Here is a 6,000-nt window from a genome sequence, read left to right as displayed (position 1 = left end):
CAGCAGGGTATTTGGTTGTTTTCCTGGAAAAATGTGACTGGGGACTGCTGGAGGGCAAGTGGACCACAGCTCCCAGACTTTACCCAGGAAAGGGAAAAAGTTTTTCATCTCCTGATGCCTTGGTCCTGCCCTGTCTTAGTCTCTCTCTGACCTCCCCCTCCGTGTGTTTTTCCCTCTGTGAGCAGAACAAACCCCAGGAGGCAGTGAGAGAGGTGAGGAATGTGTTACAGAAAGTTTGTTGTTTCATAGTTGAATCCAGATGGTTAAAGGAAAGAGCAGAGATCTGTGGGACAGAAAAAAGGCAGGAGAAAATAAAGAGGACCAGGCCTGCCCTGCCATTTAGCCCAGTTAAACACAAAAAGGTATCAACTTTTCAGGTACAAATTCTGTTCTGCCCCCAGCAGAAGCTGGACCAAAATAGAAGCCTGCCCAAATCTTCAGTGCAAGAGAAGGACTGACCCACAAAACCCACTAAATTCTTCTCTCCTATCCCATTGTGATGTATTTTGGCCCACAGCATCAGGAATCTTCTGCAGAAGGCACCCACAGCCAATGCTGCCTCTTCACAAAAGCAGGTGAGGAGCTGTAAGATGGTGTTGGCCCCAAAAGAGCTTTTCCAAATGTTTCCCTGTAGCTCCCAAATCTACACTATGAGCCTGAACTCTCTCCTTCAGACACAGCAGACTTTCCCACATGTTCCTTCCAGCTCTCATGGCCTTTCCAAGCAAGGGCAGTCTGGATCTGGACTACTGGGTGGTCCCCACCAGTTCCCAGGGTTCAGGGTTTTTGTCTCAGACCCTTAGTTTCCCTGTGAGGGATCCTCATCTGTATTGCCTGCTGTGGCTTCAAATCCTCTGTCCCTCTCCTAAGTCCATGGCAGGAACAAGGCCGACACTCTTGAGTCTCTTCCCATAACTTTACCCCAGAGAAAAGGGACAGAACCCCATCTGCACACCCCAAGAACCACTCTGCCTGCTCTCCTCCCCCTTCCTCTTTCTTTCCCATCCTCCCTGCAGCTGCATCCAGCCTCTGCCTCCAGAAGCATGGTTTTTCAATTAATGGACATCTAATCAGGACATCAGCATCTCTGGAAGAGAGTTTGTATCAGCTGTGGAAGTTGAGCACCTCCCAGTTAACCTCCCAGTGCTCTGCCACTGGGGCCTGTTCATTTAATTACACCCAGGCTGCTGAACTCTTCAACCTTTTAATTGCTCAGGACAGAGAATGGGGTAGTAAACAAGTCAGAGACAGACCATGCTAGGCATTGTTTTGAGACAGTAAAGCTGTTTTTAAACACCAATCAGCAGCTTGCTTTATGTAATTGTAAAGAAAAGGAGGGGCAGCAGGGAAAGCTCAAAAATAATCCTGAATAGTTGTTAATTAATGAAAAATTACTAGAAGCCTGATTCCCTTCTGGAACAGCAAAATCCCTCCACACCACAGCATAAACCCTTTCCTAGAGCTTTAGATCAAGCCCTAACTCATCTGTAGTAATATTCCTGATAATAGCTGGGATTTGCTGGCAGCAGAGCAGTTCTCAGCAGTTCTCTTCTCCCCCACTTGCCCAGCCTCACTCAGCCCAGCTCCCCACTGAGTTACCAAGATTGTTTCTTATAATAGGCAGCTCATTCACAACAAACATCCTTACCCTTTGATGTCTTGGTGGTACTGTTGTTGTGGTGTTTTAAATAACTTGGTTTCATGCTCATAAGTAGAAAACTGGCCATGGAGCCTTACTGTAAGTTGATGAGAAAGTAGCAGTAATTATATTGCTCTCTCCTCCATGGGAAGGTAAACTTCAGATGCTAATGGCCTCTAGAGTATTGACTGATTACTCACACTGGGGTGAAACTGTAGCGGGAGGAGCCATTATTGCTCCTGAAGCTCGATGAGTCGCTGGTCTCTTCCAGGACTCCAAGCCACCACACAGCGCTTCCAGGGTAGAAGTGTAGTGGGTAGAGCCTTTCTTGCTCCAGTGGCTCGATGAGCTGCTGGCCTCTCCATGCCTCGTACCAGAGTGAGCTTGGGTCTGCCCTGTGGGTGTGTGTCCCACCTTTATTGGCCCCCTGGCTTTGCTCATGCCCAGTAGGGGCCTGTGCTAATCAGGCACAGGTGGACTCACACCCACTCACTGGCAATTCAAGGCACCTGGTTTATCTCATCTCTCTACATTTCCCCCTTTTTTTTTTTTTTTTTTTTTTTTTTCTTAAAGCTTTCCCGGTTTGCCCTAGTTTACAGACATTTTAACAAACATACAGGATTTTTGCCATACAGGATTTTTCTTCAGGCCCCGCAAGACACTCAACTAAGAGCATTGAGGGGGCCCCGAGTACAATACAGGATTTTTGCCATAGGATTTTAACTTATGGGATTTTTACCCTTTACAAAAATACACTTATAACTTATGGGATTTTAACCCTAGCTTAGGCAAAAATACAACTTATGGGATTTTAACCCCAGCTTAGGAAACATACATGGGATTTTAACCCTAGCTTAGACATTTTAACAACAAACATACAGACATTTTAACAAACATACATGGGATTTTAACCCTAGCTTTTACAAACATTTTTAACAAACATAGGCAACCGAATGTCAGCCCAGGCACTCTTTCACAAAGTCTCTACCTTTTATTCTTCTCCCTCCTGTTTCTGCTCTTCTCTTGGTTTCCCTCTGCTCAGGGGCCTCCAAAGAGATTTTCTGGTTCCTCCATGGGATTCCATCCCTGCTCAGGGGTTCATGGGTTTCATACCCTGGGATTCCATATGGGTTTCTGGTTCCTCCGTGGGATTCCATACCCTGGAATTCCCCCCTCCTGGCTTCAAAGACAGAACCCTTATTTTGGCTTCCCTCTGTTCAGGGGTTCCCAATCCAAAGAGCTTGCTGATCATCAGGGAGAATGTTCTTGTCTAGGGCTGATCCTGAGGCCTCGGGGTTTAGCCCATTCCTGGACAATGTCCTAGGGCTGTTCCTGAGGCCTCGGGGTTTACCCCTTCTTGCCTGCTCCTGGGGCTTCTTGTCCAGAGAGCTTGTTGATACAGGGAGAATATTCTTGTTGCCAGCTCTTCACAAGTTGCTTCTTAAGTTGTCTGTATGTTGCCCGCATTCTCCACCAAATGTAGCGGGAGGAGCCATTATTGCTCCTGAAGCTCGATGAGTCGCTGGTCTCTTCCAGGACTCCAAGCCACCACACAGCGCTTCCAGGGTAGAAGTGTAGTGGGTAGAGCCTTTCTTGCTCCAGTGGCTCGATGAGCTGCTGGCCTCTCCATGCCTCGTACCAGAGTGAGCTTGGGTCTGCCCTGTGGGTGTGTGTCCCACCTTTATTGGCCCCCTGGCTTTGCTCATGCCCAGTAGGGGCCTGTGCTAATCAGGCACAGGTGGACTCACACCCACTCACTGGCAATTCAAGGCACCTGGTTTATCTCATCTCTCTACATGAAACTGCAAAGGGAAAGGGCCTTTATTCTCTTTGGTCTTGGATGCTCCTGTGTTGAGGAGGTTGGGATTTCAGGAAGCATCCTAGACTGCATAAGAGAGAGTTGCAGTAGGCTGATTTTGGATTAAGAGGAAAATGAATTTTGGGGGGGCAAAGAAGGGGACAGGGAGGACTGGGCAGATGTACTTCTGAAATGGATGAAGGGCAAAGATGCTGCAGGTATTTTAGGCATCATCCAGCTTGACAGCAAGGGGGTGGCAAGTGGTGAAGACAGGGGGGCTGCAAATACTTTCTTTGTCTGGTAAATCTGCATGCAGGGATGGCAACAGTTTATCTACAGAGCCTGTGTGGGATGCTGTAGGACTTCTCATACTTTCTTCTTTAATTTCTCCCTTCTAGAGCTCTAAACTTGTACACCAATGGCTGTCTTTGAGTCCAGGTCTTTGTGGGTATTGATCCCTTCCTCGTTCTCCAAGATGCTGATGTGACACTGAGCTTCTGTAAATGAAGTTTTGAGGTGAGGAAGTTGTAGCTTGGCAAAATATTAGTGGTTTTCCCCAGGGATGACAAAGGATTCATCTAAGGCACCAAGGCAAAGCCCATGTCAGAATGTAATCCCTTGCTCCCACGCACTGCCCTGCTGGCCCTTCACAACAAAGCACAGTGGAGTGTTTTCTTTCAACAGCAGATTTTTCATTAACCTTCTTCTCAAACATGGCTGATGTATTTTAATGGGAGTCTCCTCCCAGCAAAATGACTGCAGTGCACATACCAGAAATGCTGGGCCCAGGCCATTAACGTTCATTAAAACTAAATGCAGCTCAGCAGCTGATCCAGCAATGAACTGTTCAAGCATCTTTCACCTTTCCTATAGTTCAGAAAAGAGAGCACGTGCATGAAGAGCTGTCCCATATTAGCACAGCAAAGGTAGAAGAGGCTGATTAACGTGGGTAAAATATTAGTTTGGTCATTCAGAGCTGTCCCAAAGTCTCTGAGCTGTGCTTGCCTTTCAGTAATTCTCCAGCCACCACTAAACTCCTGCAAGTGCCTGTTGCTGGAGTGCTGACCCTTTCACTTGTCAGATTCAGTCTCTTAAATCCCAGCAAACTTCTCCCCTCCTGTGAGCCTGGATGACTTTTCTGTTGTTTGCTATCTGCTAAAGAGCTACGTGCTCTTTCATCCCATTGCCTGCCAGTGTTTTGAACCCCAGCATTTCTTGTCTGTTCATCCGTTTATTTTGGGCCAGGGATCAAATCTGCCATTTCCACATCAGATTCAAGGTTCAGTTTTGCCCTGCTCAGATTGCAGTCTGCAGGACTCTAGCATTCCTGGCAGGGTGCTGAGCCTTGGAAAGAGCCATCTGAGCCTGCTTTCTGATTTCCTTTGAGGTACCAGGAGAAAAATGATACCACTTACTGTAAGCCAGCTTTGCTAGCTTGGCAACACAGTGAAGGACAGTCCTGAATCAGCCCTCACAGCCCAGGATCCACAGGTGCACAGTGGGCACTGCTAAACCTGCACCTGAGAGCCTATTCCCCCAGACATGTAGAGCCCCAGGGACCCCAACCTTATCTCCCTTTAGCCTCCAGCTCAGACATGAGATAATGCTGTGCTCTGCTGCTTGGGGATCACTTTCAAGCTGATGGACCTGAAGTAACCCCAGTGCAACAGTGAAGTTAATTCCTCATTTGGGCTGAGATGTGAGCATGGCCCTTTGGACTGTGAATCTTCTAAGGGTTACATGTACCCACAGACCTCATGGCACTTCTCCTTCCATGCCCTGCTGGATCCTCCAGTCTTTTCACATCATCTCCTCTGAATAAGTACACCGTCAGTGGGGCTTTCTCCTTTTCACCAGAAACTGTCCTCCTAAATATTTCTTCTACCTTGTGCGCCCTGCCTCTCCTTTTATATCCGAGCTGAGCCATTTTTCTCTCTTGTTTGCTCCTCTTAACTTTTACTCCACCTCTGCTCTCGTTTTTAACACTGCTATTGTCCTGACAAGTATCTCAAGGAGACCATTTGTTTGAGAAAGGCTGTGAAAATTTAGGGTTAAAACTTGTGTGGGGTCCCACAAAAAGCACTACTTGTACAAGAGTGATCTCTTCCTGGAAGCATGGATTTAAATAGTTGTTTCTGTTTATTTCTGTGCTTCTCCTTGCAAAGCTCTTTCTCTGAGGCCCTGATCCTGCTGCCACAGTGACCTTTGTGTTTGCAGAGAGACCTTTTGAAATCAAAGGGGCCCTTCATGAGCATCTGCCCATCTGGAAGTGATTGCAGAACTGGGTTGGGTGAAGGGCAGATCTGGAGCCTTTAGACCGTTAATTGCAGAGTCTGAAGCGCCCGAGGTCCGCACGCCCGTGAAAAAAAAAAAAAAAAAAAAAAAAAAAAAAGGGAAAAAAAAAAAAAAAAAATCTCGAAATGCCCCGCATTACATCCTCAGGGGCAGGAATGGACTCAGCGCGGCTCACAACAGAGCTGCAAAAGTGCCCTAAGAGAGCGGCTGAGCAGTCGCATAAATGTTGTTCCATTCGCAGCAACCGCATGTTTATCAGACTCCGATT

The sequence above is a fragment of the Calypte anna genome, chromosome 24 (assembly GCF_003957555.1).
Source record: "Calypte anna isolate BGI_N300 chromosome 24, bCalAnn1_v1.p, whole genome shotgun sequence".
Classification (NCBI taxonomy): Eukaryota; Metazoa; Chordata; class Aves; order Apodiformes; family Trochilidae; genus Calypte; species Calypte anna.
The sequence above is the reverse complement of the archived record's forward strand: the minus strand, read 5'-3'. Positions refer to the sequence as shown.